Genomic DNA, 26361 nt, shown 5'->3' with positions numbered 1-26361 from the left:
AAATGCCTACCATGTTCTTCATCTCCCCTCCCTCTGATTCCTCCTGCCTGCATTTTGTTTTGTGTCTCAGATCTCTAGAAGCTACCGCCGCTGCCGCTGCCGCTGCCGCTGTTGCAGGTGGAACAGGAATAAGCCCTCATGGCTGCTGCACATCTGAAGTGGTGAGCGCCACCCCATTTTTTTGGTACTGTGAAGTGTTAGTTGGTACTATGAAGTGTTAGTTGATGGTTGATTAGTCTGTTAATCCAAGTATTCTTACATGTTGTCAATATATACTGCAATCCTATTTTTGTGTGAAAAATGTACTAGTTATCTGCAATACAAGCTAGACATGAACCAACTCTTGCTACTAAAGGAGCATAGTATAAGTTTAGACCTCGTGTGTGATGCTATAAATTCAGACATATACTATTGTTCATTTACCTTATTTAAGGTTTTGGAGATGTACTACTGTTTATTTACTTATGTGATCAGCACCCCAATCTCAGGGTCCTCTATTTGGAGCAGCAAACCAAAGCTTGTTTGTTGCAGTTTGTTTTATACACTTCCTTTGTAACATCAACAAATAAAATCAGTTGTTTGCATCAGATTGGATCATTCTCACTTGTTAGTTGAGTTCTAAGTATTTAGTATCTTTAGTTCTCTTGTTATATTATAGTCAGAATTATATCGTGTGACTGAATCATGTGTTACTTAGTTGGCTGAGCAGTATCTTTAGTTTTCTGATGATTGTTCAACTCTCAATTCTGAATAAATAAGTAGTTGTCCCTATTGGTTCTTTCTTTCTTCAGGGCTGCGACTTGATGGTCACACTGCTGTTTTGCTCTGCTTGATAATTCCAATCAGATCATTGTCAACACTATCATCATCAGGACTTGATTCCCTTTATTCTCTCCTGCCTTGTGATGTTAGTCTATCTGGGCTTACTAGTATTGCTAGATGCTGTCAGTTGAATGGATGGTCATGGTAGTAGAATAGTACGGTACTTTTCTTCTGGTGAATGTGTTACAGTGACGTTCATTGCATGACATGCACTTGTACCAATATACTATGCTGGTACCTATAGGTTAGTATTGTTGGTGCCTAACATGAGCTTGAATGTTGTAGTGGAAGTGTAGAACAATAGGTTAACGTGTTGTTGTCAAGTTGCTGGAATTTTTGCTATGCCTTGCTTAGTGTTTAATGAACTGAAGCATTTGGGCATGTACGTATAATTGTCTCAATATTTTTTATTGGCAATAATTTAACTCCCAATGTATCTCATTAATAGTTTATGTACATTAGGATCTAATGTTGTTGAGGATGCTGGTGCTGTGACAGAAGATCAAGGAAGCCTCGAGATGCGCACCATAGTTTTAGTTGATGTTGCTAGTTTGCCACCATGTTTCGAATATTTGATGTTGTTGATGTTGCTAGTTTGCCACCGTGTATATGTTGTTGGACATGCAAACATGTATGTGATGTTGTGAATATTTGAGCGAATTATTCTATATTTAATAATTTAATCGAGAATTATTTATTATTTTCTGTTGAAATGTATAAAACTGAAATCTGTGAATGAAAAAGACCGAACATGTTCTACTGGACCAAGTAATATTTCGGGTCTAAAAAGGCTATGGCCCAAACAATAGTGGACGAGAATGTTGTGCATTTATGAAAAACAAGAACAAAAGGCTTAATGAAACGGAATGCAAAATGGCCTAGGCCCAGAAAATAAAAAGGCGGAATTGTAGGGCTTGGTCCATATAGCTGACCAAAATTAATAAGAAAAAAATTATATAAAAAGGCTGAATTGGTGGGCTCGGCCCATCTAAAACATCAAATTGGAACGAGACGATTCTAATTTATGACCTTTTCAATAGTTCGCAATTTTGCCACGTCAGATTGCCACATCGGATCCGACGTGGCCTGGGCAGACAGCCAATGACCAAAACAAAAGGTCATGGGTTCAATGACCTTCTGTTTTGGTCGTAAATGTCTACGACCTTCTCACAGAGAAGGTCGTTAATTTCAGTTTACGATTGCCAGCTTTTGACCTTCTGTTTTCGTCACAAAAAGGTCGCAAATGAAAAATAATGACCTTTCAGTGACCAATAGTCAAGGTCACAAGTTGACATATTTCTTGTAGTGTTCATTCCGGCCCGGGAACAAGAATATCTGGTGCAGCTTCTTTAGGAGGGAGGGCCTCATATTATCTATCTTCTGTAGTTTCTCATTGTTGATGGTGGCGGTTGTCCGTACGATGCAACCTATTTGATTGTTGTAGCATGATCGCGCTTCCTCGGGCGCTATTGGCTCAAAAATGCCGTCGTCCATCTCCGTGACCACCAGTCTAGTAGTCATGAGCTAGTTTGGGCGCCGTGGCAGCTCAGCTAGTCTCGTAGTCAGTGTCGGTGCCGGTCTCAGTCTCATCGCCAGTCTGCATGTCGGTATCAGTCCCCGATGCGATAGGTGGGCCCAGCAACAACATCCGTTGATCGCCAGCTTCCCTCAAAAATTTGCCTGCCGCCAGGTAGACGTCGTTGCAATCAACAGAACCTTGTCCTTCATCGTTGCTAGCCATGTTTCCTATGATTAAATCTAGTCAATTAATTCTAGACCTAATAAAATGAATAATTACATAAAGAAGGCCTATGTTTTGCAGGAACGTTGACTCCTTCCCGGTGCGGCAAATCCCGAGCACTCGATATGTCCTAGTTTGTAGCACAAGTCATGCCAAAATTCATGGAAAATTTCGGCACGACCTTTGCTAAAAAGTGGACAAATTAAGCACCTGAAATTTGCCGGAACGGAAATGAATCAACATTCCGGCAAAACATAGGCCACTCGGCTTCATTCCCTGGAAACAGTGTTCAAATATCCATCTTCGACACCGCAACACATGGCCAAATACACACGAGCAACCACATGTCCAAATATACATGTCCAAATTTCACAAGCTAATTCAAAAACTAAGTGTAGAAGAAAATTCATTTAACTACCAATAGAACAAAATTTAGTTAACTTTAGTGCTCTATAATGATGAAAGGAAAAAAAATCAGTTAACTACTAATTTCATTCATTTAGGTTATTCATTTAACTTCACCTAATTAACCTACTGTACCACTACTACTAGCAGCACCACTAACCTAATTAACCTAGCAAAACCCTACTGCCCTAACTAAAAAACATCTAATTAACATCTACTAGTACCACTACTAACCTAATCTAATTAACATCTACTAGTATCACTATATACTACTAGTAGCACTGCTACAACATTTTCTTCATTTTTTTCTTTTAAAAAACATCTATGAAAACAAAAACCCTAATTAAACCCTACTGCCATAACTAAGTTTTGTTGTAAACCAATTTTTTTGCACTAATCTAATTTTTGCTCTAAAATGCAGAGGAGAGGAGGGGTGGGAGGCTTACAGAGAGTGGAGAGACGGTGGCGGGGAGGTGTTCGGCGACGGAGGTAGGGGCGGGGAGGGCGGACTCGGGCTCGGGCAGCGGCGGTCCTGGGCGGGCTCGGGCGGCGGTGAGGTCAAGGGCGGCGGTGGTGAGGTCGAGGGCGGGCTCGGGCGGCGGTGAGGTCAAGGGCGGCGGTGGTGAGGTCGAGGGCGGCCTCGGGCGGCGGCGGTGAGGCTGAGGGTGGCCTCGGGCGGCGGCGGTGAGGATGAGGGCGGCCTCGGGGGGAGACAGTGAGGTTGCGGGCGTCGACGCCGGCAGGAGACGGCGGCGAAGTGGGGCGACAGTGAATTGGGGCGACGGTGGCGAAGTGGGCGAGGGATTTGGGGGAGAAGTGGTGGCCGGGGGAAGGAAACTGGTGGTTAAGTGAAACATAACGGTAGCGCGTTATTGAAAACACGCTATAGCTAAGTAAACGCGCTACTGCTATGCCTTTCTCCGTTTTCCCTTTTTCATTTATTTTTCTTTACATTTTTTTTCTTTCTCCTTTTTCTATTTCTTTCACTTTCATTTACTTTTCTATTTGTTTTTCATATTATTTTATTTTCATTAGCAGTAGCGCCTTACACCTAAACGCGCTGCTACAACAATATTAGCGGTAGCGCGGTTTATGAAAGACCGCTACTACTATGTGTAGCCTATCGGCTTAGTGGTGGGAATTTAGTAGTAGCGCTTTTACCATGGGACGCGCTACTGCTATATATGTATCTGCAGCGTGGTTATTCAGCGTGCTTTTTTAACAAGCACTACTGCTAAAGTTCAGTGTATAAGGTTTTCCCTAGTGGTGTGATCTCCATCATAGCATCGTTGTCGTCTCGCCAACTATTGCTTCTACGACTAAAGCAATTACATGGCGATTGCATTTCATAGAATAAAGCGACAACCATAAGGCTCCTGCCAGTTGCCGATAATTTTTACAAAACATGATCATCTCATACAACAATTTATATATCATCACGTCTTGACCATATCACATCACAGCAAGCCCTGCAAAAACAAGTTAGACGTCCTCTACTTTGTTGTTGCAAGTTTTACGTGGCTGCTACGGGCTTCTACCAAGAACCGTTCTTACCTACGCATCAAAACCACAATGATTTTTCGTCAAGTGTGCTGTTTTAACCTTCAACAAGGACCGGGCGTAGTCAAACTCGATTCAACTACAGTTGGAGAAACTGACACCCGCTAGCCACCTGTGCGAAGCACGTCGGTAGAACCACTCTCATGAACGCAGTCATGTAATGTCGATCCGGGCCGCTTCATCCAACAATATCGTCGAATCAAAGTAAGACGTTGGTGGTAAGCAGTATGACTATTATCGCCCACAACTCATTGTGTTCTACTCGTGCATATAACATCTACGCATAGACCTGGCTCGGATGCCACCGTTGGGAAACGTAGTATTTCAAAACATTTCCTATGATCACGCAAGATCTATCTAGGAGAAGCATAGCAACGAGCAGGGAGAGTGTGTCCATGTACCCTTGTAGACCGAAAGCGGAAGTGTTTAGTAACGCGGTTGATGTAGTCGAACGTCTTCACAATCCAACCGATCCAAGCACCAAACGTACGGCACCTTCATGTTCAGCACACGTTCAACTCGATGATGTCCCTCGTACTCTTGATCCAGTTGAGGCCGAGGGAGAGTTCCGTCAGCACGACGGCGTGGCGACGGTGATGACGAACTTATCATTGCAGGGCTTCGCCTAAGCACTACGACAATATGACCGAGGTGTGTAACTGTGGAGGGGGGCACCGCACATGGCTAAGAGAAGACTTGATGTGCCTTTCGGGTGCCCCCTCCCATGTATATAAATGGGGGAGGAGAGGTGGCCGGCCCAAGGGGGGCAGGCGCCATGGGGAGTCCAACTAGGATTCCCAATGGGAGTCCAACTAGGATTCCCAATCCTAGTTGGAGTCCCCTTCCTTTCCAAGAGAGGGAGAGGGGGAAGGAGGAAGAGGGAGAGAAGGAAAGAGGGGGCGCCGCCCCCTCCCTAGTCCAATTCGGACTGGCCATGGGGGGGAATGGCCTTCCTTATGGCCCTCCTCTCCTTTCCACTAAGGCCCATGAACTTCCCGGGGGGGGTTCCGGTAACCCCCGGTACTCCGAAACACATCCGAAACATCCCGAACCATTCCGGTGTCCGAATGTAACCTTTCAATATATGAATCTTTACCTCTCGAACATGTTGAGACTCCTCGTCGTGCCCGTAATCTCATCCGGGACTCCGAATAAACTTCGGTCATCAAATCACATAACTCATAATACAAATCGTCATCTAACGTTAAGCGTGTGGAACCTACGGGTTTGAGAACTATGTAGACATGACCGAGACACATCTTCGGTCAATAACCAATAGCGGAACCTGTGTGCTCATATTGGCTCCTACATATTCTACGAGATCTTTATCGGTCAAACCGCATAACAACATACGTTGTTCCCTTTGTCATCGGTATATTACTTGCCCGAGATTAGAATCATCGTATCATCATACCTAGTTCAATATCATTACTGGCAAGTCTCTTTACTCGATCCGTAATACATCATCCCGTAACTAACTCATTAGTCACATTACTTGCAAGGATTATAGTGATGTGCATTACTGAGAGGGCCCAGAGATACCTCTCCGATACTCGGAGTGACAAATCCTAATCTCGATCTATGCCAACTCAACAAACATCATCGGAGACACCTGTAGAGCATCTTTATAATCACCCAGTTACGTTGTGATGTTTGATAGCACACTAAGTGTTCCTCCGGTACTCGGGAGTTGCATAATCTCATAGTCATAGGAACATGTATAAGTCATGAAGAAAGCAATAGGAATAAACTAAACAATCATAGTGCTAAGATAATGGATGGGTCATGTCCATCACATCATTCTCTAATGATGTGATCTTGTTCATCAAATAACAACACATGTCTATGGCTAGGAAACTTAACCATCTTTGATTAATGAGCTAGTCAAGTAGAGGCATACTAGGGACACTCTGTTTGTCTATGTATTCACAATTGTACTAAGTTTCTGGTTAATACAATTCTAGCATGAATAATAAACATTTATCATGATATAAGGAAATATAAGTAACAACTTTATTATTGGCTCTAGGGCTTTTTTTCTTCACATCCCCTAGTTGGGCTAGCTGCAACAATCTAATGATGAGTCGTCATGTCATTCTCCAAGAACTTGAGCCCCACATGAGAGAGCACCTTGAAGCCACTCCTACTGGAGTCATGCTCCTTGAAACCACGAAGTTGTCCTTCTTTAGGATAATTATATTGATCATGTTTATGTAGTAATATATGTTTCCAGGGGAACATATGCCCCCCACGCATAACACATATGTAGTATTCACTTGTGGTATGTATGATTTGGAATGTTGCTCGTCGTCGGTACTACAAAATATAGAAACTTCCTGCTAATGCTGGGAGCTTAATCTGTCATAGATGCAAGATGTCAAACAGAGCCACACATTGGTGTTATGCGTGCTGTCAGCCAATTCATCTTCGTGGACAAGATATAATTTGTCCCAACTGCAATGATGGCTTCGCTCAAGAGATCAGCGAGATAGGAGGCACTTCGAACAACTAAGGTATGTTTGGGCCACGCTCGGATGATCGCCTAGATGGACAATTTGGATTGATGGATGCTATGTCTGCCCTCATGCGCCAGCGGATGGTAGAAATGGGCGGCAATCCAGTGTTTGATCCTAGTGCACCTTGGCAAGTACCACACAAGAAAGGCCGTCCCCGATTGGCCCTAGGCTGATATTCGGAAACAACATGCCTCCTCAGGGGAGTGACAAAAGTGGAGTAAATGTGTTTGTCAGGGGAGGCCGCAGAATCGGTGCTGACTGCCCAAACTTCAGCAGCTTCGATGTCGGTGGCCCCAGCCTCGAAGCTCTGTTCGGGCAGCTGGTAGTGCAGACCGGCAACCGTCAAGGGCCAGTGCCGGCTCCACAGTCCGCAATCGACTCCATGCCGATGGTGAGGATAACCCAAGGCATCTGAGGGATGATCCAGCCTACCCAGTCTGCACGAACATATTTGAAGTCGGCTCGGAGGCGAGGGAGATGCCGTGCAAGCACCTTTACCATGCCAGCTGCATCATCCCCTAGTTGGGCAAGCTGCACCAGTCTAATGATGAGTCGTATTCTCATTCTCCAAGAACTTGAGCCCCTCATGAGGGAGCACCTAGAAGCCACTCCTACTAGAGTCAGGGTCCTTAAAACCACAAAGTTGTCCTTCTTTAGGATAATTATATTGATCATGTTTATGTAGTAATATATGTTTCCAGGGGGACATATGTCCCCCACGCATAACACATACGTAGTATTCAGTTGTGGTATGTATTTTATCAAATGTTGCTCGTCGTCGGTACTGCAAAATATAGAAACGTCCTGCTAATGCTGGGAGCTTAATTTGTCACAGATTCAAGATGTAAAACAGAGCCACACATTAGTGTCATGCGTAACATCGGCCAATTTGTCTTCGTGGACAAGATATAATCTGTCCCAACTGCAATGACGGCTTCGTACAAGATATCAGTGAGAGAGGAGGTGCTTTGAACAACTACAGTATGTTTGGGCCACGCTTCGATGATTGCCTAGATGGAAAGTTTGGCATGATGGATGCTATGTCTGCCCTCATGCGTCGACGGATGGTAGAAATGGGCAGCAATCCTGTGTTTGATCCTAATGCAGCTTGGCAAGTACCACACAAGGAAGGTCGTCCCCGATTGGCCCTAGGCTGATATTCGGCAGCAACAAGCCTGCTCAGGGGAGTGACAACAGCGGAGTAAATGTGCTTGTCAGGGGAGTCCGCACAATCGGCGCTGACTGTCCAAACTTCAGCGGCTTCCTTATCGCTGGCTCCAGCCTCGAAGCTCTGTTCGAGGAGCTGCTACTGCAGACCGGCAACCGTCAAGGCCAGCGCAAGCTCCACAGCCGCAATCGACTCCATGCCGGTGGTGAGGATAACCGAAGGCATCTAAGCATTGATCCAGTCTGCCGAGTCTGCACGGACAGATTTGAAGTCGGCTTGGAGGCGAGGGAGATGTCGTGCAAGCACCTTTAGCATGACAGCTGCATCATCCCCTAGTTGGGCCAGCTGCACCAGTCTAATGATGAGTCGTCATGTCATTCTCCAAGAAATTGAGCCCCTCATGAGGGAGCACCTTGAAGCCACTCCTACTAGAGTCAGGCTCCTTAAAACCACGAAGATGTCCTTCTTTAGGATAATTATATTGATCATGTTTATGTAGTAATATATGTTTCCAGGGGGACATATGCCCCCCACGCATAACACATACGTATCATTCACTTGTGGTATGTATGTTTTCAAATGTTGCTCGTCGTCGGTACGGCAAAATATAGAAACTTCCTGCTAATGCTAGGAGCTTAATCTGTCACAGATTCAAGATGTTAAACAGAGCCACACATTGGTGTTATGCATGCCATCGGCCCATTTGTCTTCGTGGACAATATATAATCTGTCCCAACTACAATGATGGCTTTGTACAAGAGATTAGTGAGAGAGGAGGTGCCTTGAACAACTATGGTATGTTTGGGTCACGCTTCGATGATCGCCTAGATGGACAATTTGGAATGATGGATGCTATATATGCCCTCATGCGTCGACGGATGGTAGAAATGGGCGGCAATCCTGTGTTTGATCCTAATGCAACTTGGCAAGTACCACACAAGGAAGGTTGTTCCCGATTGGCTCTAGGCTGATATGCGGCAGCAACATGCCTGCTTAGGGGAGCGACAATAGCGGAGTAAACGTGCTTATCGGGGGAGGCCGCATGATTGGTGCTGACTGCCCAAACGTCAGCGGCTTCTTGTCGGTGGCCCCAACCTTGAAGCTTTGATCGAGCAGCTGCTACTGCAAACCGGCAACCGTCAAGGGCCAGCACCGGCTCCACAGTCCGCAATCGACTCCATTCCGATGGTGAGGATAACCGAAGGCATCTGAGGGATGATCCAGTCTGCCTGGTTTGCACGAACAGATTTGAAGTTGGCTCGGAGGCGAGGGAGATGCCGTGCAAGCACCTTTACCATGCCAGCTCCATCATCCCCTAGTTGGGCCAGCTGCACCAATCTAATGATGAGTCGTCATGTCATTCTCCAAGAACTTGAGCCCCTCATGAGGCAGCACCTTGAAGCCACTCCTACTGGAGTCAGGCTCCTTGAAACCACGAAGTTGTCCTTCTATAGGATAATTACATTGATCATGTTTATGTAGTAATATATGTTTGCAAGGGGACATATGCACCCCACGCATAACACATACGTAGTATTCACTTGTGGTATGTATGTTTTCAAATGTTGCTCGTCGTCGGTACTACAAAATATAGAAATTTGCTTGTAATGCTGGGAGCCTCATCTATCACAGATTCAAGATGTCAAACAAAGCCACACATTGGTGTTATGCGTGCCGTCGGCCAATTCATCTTCGTGGCAAGATATAATCTATCCCAACTACAATGACAAATTCGTACAAGAGATCAGTGAGATACGAGGAGCTTTGAACAACTACGGTTTGTTTGGGCCATGTTTCGATGATCGCCTAGATGGACAATTTGGAATGATGGATGCTATGTCTGCCCTCATGCATCGACGGATGGTAGAAATGGGCAGGAATCCTGTGTTTGATCCTAATGTAGCTTGGCAAGTACCACACAAGGAAGGTTGTCCCCGATTGGCCCTAGGCTGATAATCGGCAGCAACATGCCCGCTCAGGGGAGAGACAGTAGCGGAGTAAACGTGCTTATCGGGGTAGGCCGCATGATCGGTGCTGACTGCCCAAATTTCAGCGGTTTCCTTGTCGGTGACCCCAGCCTCGAAGCTCTGTTCAAGCAGCTGCTACTGCAGACCGGCAACCGTCATGGGCCAGCGCCAGCTCCACAGTTCACAATCGACTCCATGCCGATGGTGAGGATAACCGTAGGCATCTGAGCGATGATCCAGTCTGCCCAGTCTACACGGACAGATTTGAAGTCGGCTCGGACGCGAGGGAGATGTCGTGCAAGCACCTTTACCATGCCAGCTGCATCATCCCCTAGTTGGGCCAGCTGCACCAATCTAATGATGAGTCGTCATGTCATTCTCCAAGAACTTGATCCCCTCATGAGGGAGCACCTTGAAGCCACTCCTACTGGAGTCAGGCTCCTTGAAACGATGAAGTTGTCCTTCTATAGAATAATTACATTGATCATGTTTATGTAGTAATATATGTTTCCAAGGGGACATATGCCCCCCACGCATAACACATCCGTAGTATTCACTTGTGGTATGTATGTTTTCAAATGTTGCTCGTCGTCGGTACTACAAAATATAGAAACTTGCGGCTAATGCTGGGAGCTTCATTTGTCACAGATTCAAGATGTCAAACAAAGCCACACATTGGTGTTATGCGTGCCGTCGGCCAATTCATCTTCGTGGACAAGATATAATCTATCCCAACTACAATGACTGCTTCGTACAAGAGATCAGTGACATAGGAGGAGCTTTGAACAACTATGGTTTGTTTGGGCCACGCTTCAGTGATCGCCTAGATGGACAATTTGGATTGACGGATGCTATGTCTACCCTCATGCGTCGACGGATGGCAGAAATGGGCAGCAATCATGTGTTTGATCCTAATGCAGCTTGGCAAGTACCACACAAGGAAGGCCATCCCCGATTGGCCCTAGGCTGATATGCGGTAGCAACATGCCTACTCAGGGGAGTGACAACAGCGTAGTAAACGGGCTTGTCAGGGGAGGCCGCAGAATCGACGCTGACTGCCCAAACTTCAGCGGCTTCCTTGTCGGTGGCCCCAGCCTCGAAGCTCTTTCGAGCAGCTGCTACTGCAGACTGGCAACCGTCAAGGGCTAGCGCCGGCTCCACAGTCCGCAATCGACTCCATGCCGATGGTGAGGATAACCAAAGGCATCTGAGGGTTGATCCAGTCTTCCTCGTTTGCACGGACAGATTTGAAGTCGGCTCGGAGGCAAGGGAGATGTCATGCAAGCACCTTTACCCTGCCAGCTGCATCATCCCCTAGTTGGGCCAGCTGCACCAGCCTAATGATGAGTCGCCATGTCACTCTCCAAGAACATGAGCCCCTCCCGAGGGAGCACCTTAAAGCCACTCCTACTAGAGTCGGGCTCCTTAAAACCACAAAGTTGTCCTTCTTTAGGATACTTATATTGATCATGTTTATGTAGTAATATATGTTTCCAGGGGGACATATGCCCGCCACGCATAACACATACATAGTATTCAATTGTGGTATGTATTTTATCAAATGTTGTTCGTCATCGGTACTGCAAAATATAGAATCTTTCTGCTAATGCTGGGAGCTTAATCTGTCACAGATTCAAGATGTCAAACAGAGCCACACATTGGTGTTATGCGTGCCGTCGACCAATTTGTCTTCGTGGAAAAGATATAATCTGTCCCAACTGCAATGATGGGTTCGTACAAGAGATCAGTGAGAGAGGAGGTGCTTTGAACAACTACGGTATGTTTGGGCCACGCTTCGATGATCACCTAGATGGACAATTTGGAATGATGGATGTTATGTTTGCCCTCATGCGTCGACGGATGGTAGAAATGGGCAGCAATCATGTATTTGATCCTAATGCGGCTTGGCAAGTACCACACAAGGAAGGCTGTCCCCGATTGGCCCTAGGCTGATAATCGGCAGCAACATGCCCGCTCAGGGGAGCGACAATAGCGGAGTAAACGTGCTTATCGGGGTAGGCCACATGATCGGTGCTGACTGCCCAAATTTCAGCGGTTTCCTTGTCGGTGTCCCCAGCCTCGAAGCTCTGTTCAAGCAGCTGGTACTGCAGACCGGCAACCGTCATGGGCCAGCGCCAGCTCCACAGTTTGCAATCGACTCCATGCCGGTGGTGAGGATAACCGAAGGCATCTGAGCGATTATCCAGTCTGCCCAGTCTGCACGGACAGATTTGATGTCGGCTCGGAGGCGAGGGAGATGTCGTGCAAGCACCTTTACCATGCCAGCTGCATCATCCCCTAGTTGGGCCAGCTGCACCAATCTAATGATGAGTCGTCATGTCATTCTCCAAGAACTTGATCCCCTCGTGAGGGATATCCTTAAAGCCACTCCTACTAGAGTCAGGCTCCTTGAAACCACGAAGTTGTCCTTCTTTAGGATAGTTATATAGATCATGTTTATGTAGTAATATATGTTTCCAAGGGGACATATGCCCCCACGCATAACACATATGTAGTATTCACTTGTGGTATGTATTTTATCAAATGTTGTTCGTCGTCGGTACTGCAAAATATAGAATCTTTCTGCTAATGCTGGGAGCTTAATCTGTCACAGATTCAAGATGTCAAACAGAGCCGCACATTGGTGTTATGCGTGCCGTCGGCCAATTTGTCTTCGTGGACAAGATATAATCTGTCCCAACTGCAATGATGGCTCTGTACAAGAGATCAGTGAGAGAGGAGGTGCTTTGAACAACTACGGTATGTTTGGGCCACGCTTCGATGATCGCCTAGATGGACAATTTGGAATGATGGATGCTATGTCAACCCTCATGCATCGACGGATGGTAGAAATGGGCAGCAATCCTGTGTTTAATCCTAATGCGGCTTGGCAAGTACCACACAAGGAAGGCATCTGAGGGATGATCCAGTCTGCCTGGTTTGCACGGACAGATTTGAAGTTGGCTCGGAGGCAAGGGAGATGCCGTGCAAGCACCTTTGCCATGCCAGCTGCATCATCCCCTAATTGGGCTAGCTGCACCAATCTAATGATGAGTCGTCATGTCATTCTCTAAGACCTTGAGCCCCTCATGAGGGATCACCTTAAAGCCACTCCTACTAGAGTCAGGCTCCTTGAAACCACGAAGTTGTCCTTCTTTAGGATAGTTATATTGATCATGTTTATGTAGTAATATATGTTTCCAAGGGGACATATGCCCCCCACGCATAACACATATGTAGTATTCACTTGTGGTATGTATGTTTTCAAATGTTGCTCGTCGTCGGTATTACAAAATATAGAAACTTCCTCCTAATGCTGGGAGCTTAATCTCTCACAGATTCAAGATGTCAAACAGAGCCACACATTGGCGTTATGCGGGCCATCGGCCAATTCGTCTTCGTGGACAAGATATAATCTGTTCCAGCTGCAATGATGGCTTCGTACAAGAGATGAATGAGATAGGAGGCGCTTTGAACAACTACGATATGTTTGGGCCATGCTTCGATGATCGCCTAGATGGACAATTTGGAATGATGGATGCTATGTCTGCCCTCATGCGTCGACGGATGGTAGAAATGAGCAGCAATCCTGTGTTTGATCCTAATGCAGCTTGGCAAGTACCACACAAGGAAGGTCATCCCCGATTGGCCCTAGGCTATTATTCGAAAGAAACATGTCTGCTCAGGGGAGTGACAACAGCGGAGTAAACGTGCTTGTCAAAGGAGGCCGCAGAATCGATGCTGACTGCACAAACTTCAGTGGCTTCCTTGTCGGTGGCTGCAGCCTCCAAGCTCTGTTCGAGCAGCGGCTATTGCAGACCGGCAACCGTCAAGGGCCAGTGCCAGCTCCACAGTCTGCAATCCACTCCATGCCGGTGGTGAGGATAACCCTTAGGCATCTGAGCGATGATCCAGTCTGCTCACTCTGGACGGACAGATCTGAAGTCGGCTTGTCGGCGAGGGAGATGCCGTGCAAGCACCTTTACCATGCCAGCTGCATCATCCCTAGTTGAGCTAGCGGCACCAATGTAATGATGAGTCGTCATGTCGTTCTCCAAGACCTTGAGTCCCTCAGGAGGGAGCACCTTGAAGCCACTCCTACTGGAGTCAGGCTCCTTGAAACCACAAAGTTGTCCTTCTTTAAGACAATTATATTGATCATGTTTATGTAGTGATATATGTTTCCAAGGGGACATATGCCCCCCACACATAACACATATGTAGTATTCACTTGTGGTATGTATGTTTTCAAATGTTGCTCGTCGTCGGTACTTCAAAATATAGAAACTTCCTGCTAATGCTGGGAGCTTAACCCATCGCAGATTCAAGATGTCAAACAGAGCGAGACATTGGTGTTATGCGTGCCGTCGGCCAATTCATCTTCATGGACAAGATATAATCAGTCTCAACTACAATGATGGCTTCGTACAAGAGATCAGTGAGATAGGAGGTGCTTTGAACAACTATGGTATGTTTGGGCCACGCTTCGATGATCTCCTAGATGGACAATTTGGAATGATGGATGCTATGTCTGCCCTCATGCGTCGACGGATGGTAGAAATGGGCAGCTATCCTGTGTTTGATCCTAATGTAGCTTGGCAAGTACCACACAAGGAAGGCCGTCCCCAATTGGCCCTAGGCTGATATTCGGCAGCAACATGCCTTATCAAGGGAGCGACAACAGCGGAGTAAACGTGCTTATCGGGGGAGGCCGCATGATCGGTGCTGACTTCCCAAACTTCAGCGGCTTCCTTGTCGGTGCCCCAGCCTCGAAGCTCTGTTCGAGCAGTTGCTACTCTAGACCGGCAACCGTCAAGGGCCAGCGCCGGCTCCACAGTCCGCAATCGACTACATGCTGGTGGTGAGGATAACCCGCAGGCATCTGAGCGATGATCCAGTTTTCCCAGTCTGCACACACAGATTTGAAGTCGGCTCGGAGGCGAGGGAGATGCCGTGCAAGCACCTTTGCCATGCCAGCTGCATCATCCCCTAGTTGGTCCAGCTGCACCAATCTAATGATGAGTCATCATGTCATTCTCCAAGAACTTGAGCCCCTCATGAGGGAGCACCTTGAAGCCACACCATCTGGAGTCAGGCTCCTTGAAACCACGAAGTTGTCCTTCTATAGGATAATTACATTGATCATGTTTGTGTAGTAATATATATTTCCAAGGGGACACATGCCCCTCACACATAACACATACGTAGTATTTACTTGTGGTATGTATGTTTTCAAATGTTGCTCATCGTCGGTACTACAAAATATAGAAACTTGCTGCTAATGCTGGGAGCTTAATCTGTCACAGATTCAAGATGTCAAACAAAGCCGCACATTGGTGTTATGCGTGCCGTCGGCCAATTCATCTTCGTGGACAAGATATAATCTGTCCCAACTGCAATGATGGCTTCGTACAGGAGATCGGTGAGATAGGAGGCGCTTTGAACAACTATGGTATGTTTGAGCCATGCTACGATGATCGCCTAGACGGACAATTTGGATTGATGGATGCTATGTCTGCCCTCATGCGTCGACGGATGGCAGAAATGGGCAGCAATCATGTGTTTGATCCTGATGCAGCTAGGCAAGTACTCCCTCCGTCCGGAAATACTTGTCATCAAAATAGATAAAAGGAGGTGTATCTAGACGTATTTTAGTTCTAGATACATCCCTTTTTATCCATTTTGATGACAAGTATTATCGAACGGAGGGAGTACCACACAAGGAAGGTTGTTCCCGTTTGGCCCCAGGCTGATATTCGGAAGCAACATGCTTGCTCAATGGAGCGACAATAGCGGAGTAAACATGCTTGTCAGGGGAGGCTGCAGAATCGGTGCTGACTGCCCAAACTTCAGCGGCTTCCTTGTCGGTGGCCCCAGCCTCGAAGCTCTGTTCGAGTAGCTGCTACTGCAGACTGGAACCGTCAATGGCCAACGCTGGCTCCACAGTCCGCAATCATGAGGATAACCCGCAGGCATCTGAGCTATGATCCAGTCTGCCCAGTCTGCACGGACATATTTGAAGTCGGCTCGGAGGCGAGGGAGATGTCGTGCAAGCACCTTTACCATGACAGCTGCATCATCCCCTAGTTGGGCCAGCTGCACCAATCTAATGATGATTCCTCATGTCATTCTCCAACAACTTGAGCCCCTCGTGAGAGAGCAACTTGAAGCCACTCCTACTAGAGCCAGGCTCCTTAAAACCACGAAGTTGTCCTTCCATAGGATAATTACATTGATCATCTTTATGTACTAATATATGTTTCCAAGGGGACATATGCCCCCCACGCATAACACATACGTAGTATTCACTTGCGGTATGTATGTTTTCAAGTGTTGCTCGTCGCCGGTACTACAAAATATAGAAACTTGCTGCTAATGCTGGGAGCTTAATCTGTCATAGATTCAAGATGTCAAACATAGCCACCCATTGGTGTTATGCGTGCCGTCGGCCAATTTTTCTTCGTGGACAAGATACAATCTATCCCAACTGCAATGACCGCTTCGTACAAGAGATCTGTGAGATAGGAGGTGCTTTGAACAACTACGGTTTGTTTGGGCCACGCTTCGGTGATCGCCTAGAAGGACAATTTGGAATGATGGATGCTATGTCTGCCCTCATGCGTCGACGGATGGTAGAAATGGGCAGCAATCATGTGTTTGATCCTAATGCAGATTGGCAAGTACCACACAAGGAAGGCTGTCCCCGATTGACCCTAGGCTGATAATCGACAGCAACATGCCTGCTCAAGGGAGCGACAATAGCGGAGTAGACGTGCTTGTTAGGGGAGGCCGCATGATCGGTGTTGACTGCCCAAACTTCAGCGGTTTCCTTGTCGGTGGCCCCAGCCTCGAAGCTTTGTTCGAGCAGCTGCTACTGCAGATCGGCAACCGTCAAGGGCCAGCGCCGGCTCCACAGTCCACAATCGACTCCATGCCGGTGGTGAGGATAACCTGCAGGCATTTGAGCGATGATTCAGTCTTCCCAATCTGCACAGACTGATTTGAAGTCGGCTCGGAGGCGAGGGAGATGTCGTGCAAGCACCTTTACCATGCCAGCTGCATCATCCCCTAGTTAGGCCAGTTGCACCAATGTAATGATAAGTTGTCATGTCATTCTCCAAGAACTTGAGTCCGTCATGAGGGAGCACCTTGAAGCCACTCCTACTGGAGTCAGGCTCCTTGAAACCACGAAGTTGTCCTTCTTTAGGATAATTATATTGATCATGTTTATGTAGTAATATATGTTTCCAGGGGGACATATGCCCCCCCCCCACACACACACAAGGAACAACTTGTCCTGATATTTCCAAATTTGAATCTACTACTAACTCTTGCAAATGCATGTCTCCAATGATATAAATCTAATAAAAAGTACATTAGAAGTCTATTAAAATTGGAAACACTAACTAGTTTAATTCATCTCTCCACATGTTCAATAAGGATATATCATTAAGTTTGTTATGTGTCGAGAAATAAAAGTATTTATATTGAAGAGACTATAGAGAAATAGAGTATTTATAGTGAAGTATTTATACCATTTGCATGTAGAAATTTGAAATCCAAGCATATAACTCATTGCAAAGGTTGTATTTTGATAACATATTACATTTTTATGGACTAAGAAAATTGTACATTGTACTGTTGTTCCTCTCCCACCTTTCCTTTAAGTGTGCAATAAGCATGAAAAAAATAATGCAATCCATGAGAGTTATTTACCCAAAACCACCACAGTTAAGGCTGGGATAATAACTTGGTACCATATTTGAGTCAGAGCACAAAAAACCACCACATCTGCGCCTAACCAATAACGCGGAGCACTAAGAGCAACTCCAACGGGGCGACCCAAACGGACGCGCGCTTTGTCCGCTTTTTGTCCGTTTGGGTCGGCCCGGCGTACAGAAACGACCGCTTTCACGTTTGGATCGGCGGGAGCGCCCAACGCTGGCCCTACCCATTTTGTTGGCGTGTCAAAAAATATTTGAGCATTTTAAAAATGAAACATGCATTAATTAAACATAAAAACCACCACGAAGGCCGGCGATAGTCCACATTACATTAATTAAACCAGAAAAAACTAAAAACTAGAAGTTGGCGCGCTGCCCTAGGCGGCGGCGGCATCGTCTACGTCGTGCCGGTGAGCTCAATCAGCATCGGCGCAGGGCCGGCCAGGGGAACGCCGTTTTCCAGAGGGCGGCGAAGCCGGGCTGTGCCTCCGCTGCCTCGGCCTGGCGCGCCTCCTCCTCGGCCTCGTGCTCGAGCAGCTGGAGGTGCTCGCCCTCCCAGTGCTCCTCGACCAACCGAACGCGGCGCCAGGGGTCGAGGTAAGCCGCCTCCTGCTTCTCCGTCGCCCGGTACCAGTTCGGCGGCGCGCTCACCCACTCGCTCACTACTCCGGTCCAGGAATAGCGCTCGAGGGGGGCTAACTCGGCTTTGGGCGGTGATGGCGGGGTCACCGGCGGCACGACACAGTCACCCGCCGCGGAGAGGGCCATGGCCTCCGCCATGGCAGCCTGGAACGCCGCCTCCTCCGCCTCCCTCCGCCACTCCTCCTCCTCGCTCTCCTTAATGGCCACCTGGTAGGCGGCCTCCGCCTCCTGGTCCTCGTCACGGACGACGAGCGGGGACGGCGGCAGGCGGCAGTCGATGTCGCAAACGCCGCGTCGCCTCGCCTCCTCGTGCTCGAAGGCGAACCAACAAGCCCAGTTGGGCGGGTCGAAGGCGTAGTCCGGGTTGGCGCGTTGCTCCGGCGTCAGCAACGCCCGCCACCACTCCCGCTCGCTCGCTGGAGCCTGCGGGACGCACAAGGAAGGAGTGTACTCCATCGCAAAAAAAAGAGGAAGGAGTGTACACTGCATGCATACTGGCGAGGCCGGCCGGCCATCCTTACGTACGTTGTCACTCTAGCCAACGACTAGTTCAGTCAGAGCCAAGCCGGCTGATAAGATTTCTCTCCGGATCAGCTCTATGCCTCCTCGATTGCGCTTGCTTCCAAGGTCGCTCAAACTTTGCTCCTTTGTTACTATGTCTGGGCTCACCTCAGGATATGCAGCAACAGCACCTTGATGAAATGTGCAGTTGCACCTAACCAGACAATGACAGCAAGAAGGAATTCAAGTTCAAGTACAGCTACCATGTCGAACGGTGGTTGCAAACTCCAGACAAGGCAGTCAAGCAGAACCCAAGATGTTCGATTCAGTCAAGCTGCAACTTCTGGAACCACTGGAAGCAACACTAGCTAGCACCAGCTGACAGAGCAAAATCCATTCAGCAACCGACATATGTAAATTTTGGATCACAACACCGACGAAGAAATGCACGGTGTCCGCTGGCACTGTCTGTCTCTCAGCTAGTCAGTCTACTTTCTTGTGGTGCTCGCTCTTTCCACGGTCATCATCTTCCCTCCCTGCACGGCACCACTCGCCATCGGACTTACCACTGCCGTGCCCACCAACTCCTCATCTTTCTTTGCTTGTAATCCTCCTCTTCATCATCATCCCTATGTCTGTTCCTGCAGGATGTCAGGGTCGTTGCTAGTCTGGGCATCATGGTGGGAAAGACCGAGCTAGTGGATATGGCCTTTACTAGAGCTCATGGGGTTGCTCGCTTGTTGGTCAGTATTTTGGACATTGAGTTTGTGCCGGATGTGGTTAAGTGGGCTTATCGAGGTCAGGTTTACAGCCTTGAGATTGAGTTTGAGGATGACAGCTTGTTTGCTGAGGCACCTGCTGCCACTGACGTTGATATGCACGAGGGTGATGATGGTACGGGAGGTAACGAGACTCCGGCCGCTGATCCTGGACGAGAGATGGCCGAGGGACCGGGGTCGGCTGCTCAGACAACCGGAGGTGGGACGGCGCCTCCTTCTTCTGTGTCGTCGACCACTTTGAGATTTGGATCCATTGAGCCTGCTACTGCACCTCCGAGACTATGGAGCGAGCGGGTGGAGTCTCTTGAGGTTTTTGAGCACTCTTTACCTGCGTTGGACTTTGAGGGCCCGGGAGTGGAAGGTTCTGGCGCGGAGGGGGGGGTCCGGAGATAGTGCTCTCACCTCCCTCGGATATTGTTGAGACGGCTGAGCTGCACGTGGTCGTTCCGAGCTTGACTGGGGGTTCGAGGCAGGTGGCCTCGGCGCCCCCTTCTCCTCTTGCTCCGGTCAAGGCAACCGGGAGGGAGGAGTTACCTTCGAAAGGGGGGCCGGGGCAGGTGGCCTCGGCGCCCTCTTCACCTTTTGCTGGGCCGGTACTGTAGGTGGCAGGTCCGGTCTTTGGAGAGGGCTTGGGGCAGGTGGCCTCGAGGCCCTCTTCACCTTCTGCGCCTAGGGGGATCGCCCCGCCCGTGGCGCCGGTGAGCACTCCTGGCATGCGGTTTGGGGTGGATGGGGAGCAGGGGCAGGTGGCCCTTGGTTCCCCATCATCTAACTCGGCGCCCTCTCTCGGTCGTGGGGACCGGTTGAGTGTTTGGGGAGTGACAGGCGGTCACTCCCCGGGCAACTTCACGCGGGAGGAGGTTATTCAGTTCGGCGGGATTCCGGACCAGGCGTCTGAGGGCCGACGGTTGAGTTGTCGTCTTCAGGGCCGTCTGGAGGTGGACGACATGCAGCAGCGCTGCGCCGCGAGGGCGGCCAAGCTTCGTGACGTTCAGGTCACTACTGGTATGTCCGTGAATACTTCGAATACTATCTTGCATTTTTCGAATGATGAGATTGTTGATAATGCAAACCAATTAGGAATTTCACTAGGTAGTAATGAGGGTGAAGTTTCTAATTCCATAAATGATTTGCTTGATCTAGAAGCCGAGAGGGCTTTAGAATTGATTCGTAACTTAGCCGCTGTCAAACCCATGAACGATTCCGAGATTGATGCTTTGGGAGTCCGGGTGCTCGATAATTTTTGTGATGATCTCGCGCCTCCCCTCCAGGAGCCGGAGGAGGAGGACGAGAATGTCGACATGGATGTAGTTAGACCCTCAGAAACGGGGAGAGAGGACCAGGTGGGCACGAGGACCAGTCCTAAGCGCAAGTGGAAGCGCAAGATATACCTGATGTCCGTGGTACGTAGGAGTGCTAGGATCCGCACGGCTAAAAAATTCCATGATGAGATATGAGAGGAATCTTTTGGAATAGCAGAGGTCTTAAGGACTTGGCTAAAAGAAGGTTCCTTGCAGAAGCATCCATCGAGCATAGATTGGACTTTATTGCATTGTCGGAAACTGGTAGAGCAAATTTCTCACCACAATTTCTCAACACTCTATCGGGGGGTGTTGAGTTTGACTGGCATTGTCTGCCACCGAGAGGAAGGTTGGGAGGGATCTTACTTGGTGTTAGATGCGACTCTCTCGAAGTTCGAAGTGTGATCATGGGAGATTTTGCTGTTAAGTTCAGGGTGCGGTCCAAAGTTGACGGATTTGACTGGGCTCTGGTGGCGGTGTATGGTGCCGCGCAGGCAGAATTCAAACCGGATTTTTGGCCGATCTTGTTAGAGTCTGTGGGTCTGAGCAACTCCCCATTCTGGTTGGGGGAGACTTCAACATTATTAGGAGACGTGATGAAAAGAACAATAATAATTTCGACGGGAGATGGTCATTCATGTTTAACACTATTATTGAAAGCTTGGATTTGAGAGAGATTGAGCTTTCAGGTAGGAAGTTCACATGGGATAACGCTTTGCCAAATCCAACGTTCGAGAAGTTGGATCGGGTACTTGCTAGTGTCGAATGGGAATAGAAGTTTCCCTTTGTAACAGTTCAGGCTCTCTCTCGCGGGATTTCTGATCACACGCCTCTTTTGCTTGACTCTGGTGGGCTACCTACTCGGGCAACAAGAATTTGTTCTCATTCGAGCTTGCGTGGTTCGAAAGAGAAGGCTTCCTGGATCTCGTAGCCAGAGAGTGGGCTAAGGATGCAGGCGGTAGGAATGCGCTTGAGCGCTGGCAGAATAAGATTAGGCATCTGAGAAGTTTCCTGCGTGGGTGGGCTAAACATCTTAGTGGAATTTATAAGGTATAGAAGGAACGGCTCCTTACCCCTATTCATGCCTTAGATGTAAAAGCAGAAACCACGGTTTTGCTAGCCACCGAGCTTCATACCAAGATTGACGCTGAGATGAGGTTGAAAGAGCTACTTCGTGAAGAAGAATTAAAGTGGGCACTGCGAGCCAAGGTGCGAAAAGTGGTCCAGGGGGACGCGAACACTCAATTCTTCCACATGATTGCCAATGGCAAACATAGGAAAAAGAGAATCTTCCAGCTAGAACAAGATGAGGGTACAATTATCGGTCAGGAAAACCTGAAGCTTTACATTACTGAGTACTACAAACGTTTGTTTGGACCACCGGAGGAGAACTGTGTGTCGCTGGATGAGTCTAGGGTCCAAGATGTACCTCAACTTACTGCTGTGGAGAACGATATCTTAACTGCCCCTTTCTCGGAAAAGGAGGTTTTCGAGGCCATTTCCAAGATGAAATATAATAAGGCACCTGGTCCGGATGGTTTCCCGGCTGAGTTTTATAAGAAGTGCTGGCATATTATTAAAGGGGACCTGATGCCGATGTTCCATGATTTATTCTCGGGACATTTGCAACTTTTCCAACTAAATTTTGGAACAATAACCCTGCTCCCTAAGAAAACAGAGGCCGTGAGAATCGAGCAATTTCGGCCTATCTGTCTTCTGAATGTCAGTTTCAAAATTTTTACCAAGGTTGGGACGATTAGGCTCACACAGATTGCACACGCCGTTGTGCAGCCTTCTCAAACGGCTTTCATGTCGGACAGGAACATCCTGGAAGGGGTTGTGGTCCTTCATGAAACGCTCCATGAGATTCACACGAAAAAACTTGATGGTGTTATTTTCAAAGTGGATTTCGAGAAGGCTTATGATAAAGTCAAATGGCCGTTCCTTCAACAGGCTTTACGCATGAAGGGCTTTGATGAAGCTTGGCGACGCCAGGTGGAAGCATCCACGCAAAAAGGGAGTGTTGGAATTAAAGTAAATGACGACATAGGTCATTATTTCCAAACACACAAGGGCCTGAGACAAGGCGATCCTATGTCGCCAATTTTGTTCAATATTGTGGTTGATATGTTGGCGATCCTGATTGGGAGGGCAAAGGAGGCCGGTCAGGTGGATGGCTTGGTGCCTCATCTAGTTGATGGTGGTTTGTCCATTCTGCAATACGCTGATGATACAATCATTTTTATGGAACACGATTTGGCAAAAGCGAGAAACATGAAGTTAGTGTTATGCTTATTTGAACAATTGACGAGGCTGAAGATTAATTTCCATAAAAGCGAGTTGTTCTGCTTTGGTAGAGCCAAAGACGAACAAGAGGCTTATAGACAATTATTTGGTTGTGAAGTGGGGGCTTTACCTTTCACGTATCTCGGTATTCCCATTCACCATCGTAAGCTAACAAACAGCGAGTGGAAGTGCATCAAGGATCGGTTTGAGAAGAAACTGAGTTGCTGGAAAGGAAAACTCATGTCTTATGGAGGCCGGTTGATTATTATTAACTCGGTGCTCACGAGTTTACCTATGTTCCTCTTATCCTTCTTTGAGGTCCCAGTTGGGGTTAGGAAAAGGTTGGACTTCTATCGATCTCGATTCTTTTGGCAGAGTGCTGAGCTTAAGAGAAAGTACAGACTTGCCAAATGGGATATTATCTGTCGACCAAAGGACCAGGGAGGCCTTGGTATTGAAAATCTTGAACTCAAGAACAGATGCTTGCTCAGTAAGTGGCTGTTTAAGTTGTCTTCTGAGATGGACGCAATGTGGGCGCAGATTTTACGTAGTAAATATATGCAGTCCAAGACCCTATCCCAGGTCACTCTGAGACCAACAGATTCGCCGTTCTGGAAGGGGCTCATGAGAATCAAAGCTGCCTTCTTTAACAGAATGAGTGTATTATCGGTAATGGTAACAACACGCGATTCTGGGAGGATACGTGGCTTGGCGACACGCCATTGGCGACCCAGTATCCGTCCCTATATCATATTGTTCAGCGTCGTGAGGCTCTTGTTCCACGGTTATGCAGTCCGTTCCTCTCAACATTCAGTTCAGGAGGGTGCTTGTGGGTGATCGATGGGAAGCATGGCTTCACTTAGTCCGTAGACTGATGGAGGTTCAGTTAACTCCTCAGCCCGATCAGTTATGTTGGAAGCTTAGGAGTTCATAGTTAAATCGATGTATATCGATATCATTAACTCTACTATGATTCCTAGTTCCAAAGAGGTTTGGAAAGTTAAGGTACCTTTGAAGATTAAAGTGTTTATGTGGTTTGTGCATAAACAAGTAATTTTAACAAAGGACAATTTAGTTAAGCACAACTGGACAGGTTCTACTAGGTGTAGTTTCTGTGATCGGGACGAGACTATTAAGCATCTCTTTTTTGACTGTTCGTTGGCACGAGGGCTGTGGCACTCTGTGCAAATTTCCTTTAACATTACTCCTCCGACTTCGGTCAACACGTTATTCGGGGCATGGCTTGCTGGGATAGAGTCCGAAACAGCTAGACACATTCGTGTAGAAGTATGTGCATTGTTATGGGCAGTTTGGAATTGCAGAAATGATTTGGCTTTTAATAGAACAACAACTATTCATTTTTTGCAGGTTTTATTCCGGGCTACTGCACTGATCCGTATGTGGTCCTTACTCACTCCGACGGAGGCCAGGGAGCGTTTGGTTACTGGATCTGTCCGGTGGGAGATGGTAGCGCGGGATATCTTCAACCGGTTTGGATGGCGGTCATGTAATAGGATAGGCAATTAGTTTACCTATCTTTTATTTTGCCTGCCGGTTGTGGCTTTTGGGCTTTTTGTTTTGGCGTTGAGGCTCTGTGTGAGCTAGCCGTTGCTTTTGTTTGCAGACTTTAAGACCTTGTTGAACCTTATTTACTCTATAATAAATGTGGTTGTATGCATCGTTCTGATGTAGAGGCCGGGGAGTCCCCCCTTTCGAAAAAAAAAATGTCTGTTCCTGCTCCGGTGCTTGCTCTGGCCACCATTGTCACCGGCCCTATCAACTTCTTTAACTAGTATGCCTCCTTACACACTTCAAATGTTGAGGAAAGGCTCTCAGCTCCACTTTCTGTTTTGGTGTTTCCTTACCTTCAGATTGGATTTCATCATTTTCCGATGGCACTCAACTGTTCCATGCTGCATATTCCTCCTTCAAGTTGCTGAGTCAACTGATTTGACTTGTCTTCATCTTGAAATGTATCTTCTTGCTCACTTGAATATATATATATACATCATTCACACATGTATCAGTAATGTCCAAGATGAAACACTGATCTGAAACTGTGAGCTAGATGCCTCACATCAAATGTCGCCTTTTCATTTCCAACTGCAATTTGGCATCTTCAACATCAAATCATCAGTTACTGCCCCGGCTGTAGCCAAGAATGGCCTCCCCCATATTACTGCTTCACTTTGATCTTCCATTTCAACACAATGAACTCTAATGGGTAAGCAAACACGTCCATATTCACTAGAATATCTGTCAGAACTCGAGCTGGATGTCTAAATGTTCGGTCAGCAAGTTGCAGTGTCATATTGGAAGTTTTAGATCCCCAAAGTTAGCATCTTGCATACTGACAAAGGGATCACACTCACTGAAGATCCCAAAGTCACACCGTGCACTGAAACTTTTTGTTCCCACCAAACATGGTATGCAGAAACTACCTGGGTCACTGAGCTTTTCAGGCAACTTATTTACAATCACTGCACTGCATTATTTCGTCATTGTAACTACTTCAGGCTCATCAATGTTCATTTTCTTTGTTACAAGATCTTTAAAGAACTTTGCATACTGTCAAACATGATATTGTTGACGGGCTATTGCGTGTGCATCAAGGAGATCATCAACCGCCGGAGTAGTTAGTTAGCTAGGATACTTTGTAATCTTTATCTTTTCTTATCCCTAATATTCTTTCTCTCCAAGATGTATCTCAACAACTTGTACGCGTATCGGGGCTCGCAACCCAGCTATTTAACACGCAGCATGTCTGCCAGGAAAGGCAAGACGTTTACCGCAAGTCGCACATGGTATACAGAGCAATCTTCTTCCACTAAACCCTAGCTACCCCATCTCCAAAGTGCACAGCCATGTCTTCCTCCACCTCCTTCCAGCCAACCCTCAGTGGAGGAGTCCCAGAGAAACTCTCCCGCACCAACTATGTCCTGTGGCGGA

At 47.4% G+C, this 26361-nt stretch overlaps 10 pseudogenes; all 10 read left to right on the top strand.

The window, feature by feature from the left end:
• The first annotated feature begins 6902 nt into the window (after window positions 1-6902).
• On the top strand, window positions 6903-7566 carry LOC123135196 (probable E3 ubiquitin-protein ligase RHC1A; annotated as a pseudogene).
• A 320-nt stretch (window positions 7567-7886) lies between these two features.
• On the top strand, window positions 7887-8524 carry LOC123135195 (E3 ubiquitin-protein ligase RZF1-like; annotated as a pseudogene).
• A 344-nt stretch (window positions 8525-8868) lies between these two features.
• LOC123135194 (probable E3 ubiquitin-protein ligase RHC1A) lies at window positions 8869-9531 on the top strand (annotated as a pseudogene).
• Window positions 9532-9595: 64 nt separating this feature from the next.
• On the top strand, window positions 9596-10514 carry LOC123139761 (probable E3 ubiquitin-protein ligase RHC1A; annotated as a pseudogene).
• A 320-nt stretch (window positions 10515-10834) lies between these two features.
• Window positions 10835-11497, top strand: LOC123135193 (probable E3 ubiquitin-protein ligase RHC1A; annotated as a pseudogene).
• Window positions 11498-11817: 320 nt separating this feature from the next.
• Window positions 11818-12481, top strand: LOC123135191 (probable E3 ubiquitin-protein ligase RHC1A; annotated as a pseudogene).
• Window positions 12482-13521: 1040 nt separating this feature from the next.
• On the top strand, window positions 13522-14192 carry LOC123139759 (probable E3 ubiquitin-protein ligase RHC1A; annotated as a pseudogene).
• A 310-nt stretch (window positions 14193-14502) lies between these two features.
• Window positions 14503-15229, top strand: LOC123139758 (probable E3 ubiquitin-protein ligase RHC1A; annotated as a pseudogene).
• A 263-nt stretch (window positions 15230-15492) lies between these two features.
• LOC123135190 (probable E3 ubiquitin-protein ligase RHC1A) lies at window positions 15493-16266 on the top strand (annotated as a pseudogene).
• A 317-nt stretch (window positions 16267-16583) lies between these two features.
• LOC123135189 (E3 ubiquitin-protein ligase RZF1-like) lies at window positions 16584-17251 on the top strand (annotated as a pseudogene).
• Window positions 17252-26361: the final 9110 nt, after the last annotated feature.

This window comes from Triticum aestivum, chromosome 6B (genome assembly GCF_018294505.1).
Source record: "Triticum aestivum cultivar Chinese Spring chromosome 6B, IWGSC CS RefSeq v2.1, whole genome shotgun sequence".
In the NCBI taxonomy this organism is placed as follows: domain Eukaryota; kingdom Viridiplantae; phylum Streptophyta; class Magnoliopsida; order Poales; family Poaceae; genus Triticum; species Triticum aestivum.
The sequence above is the reverse complement of the archived record's forward strand: the minus strand, read 5'-3'. Positions and strand labels throughout refer to the sequence as shown.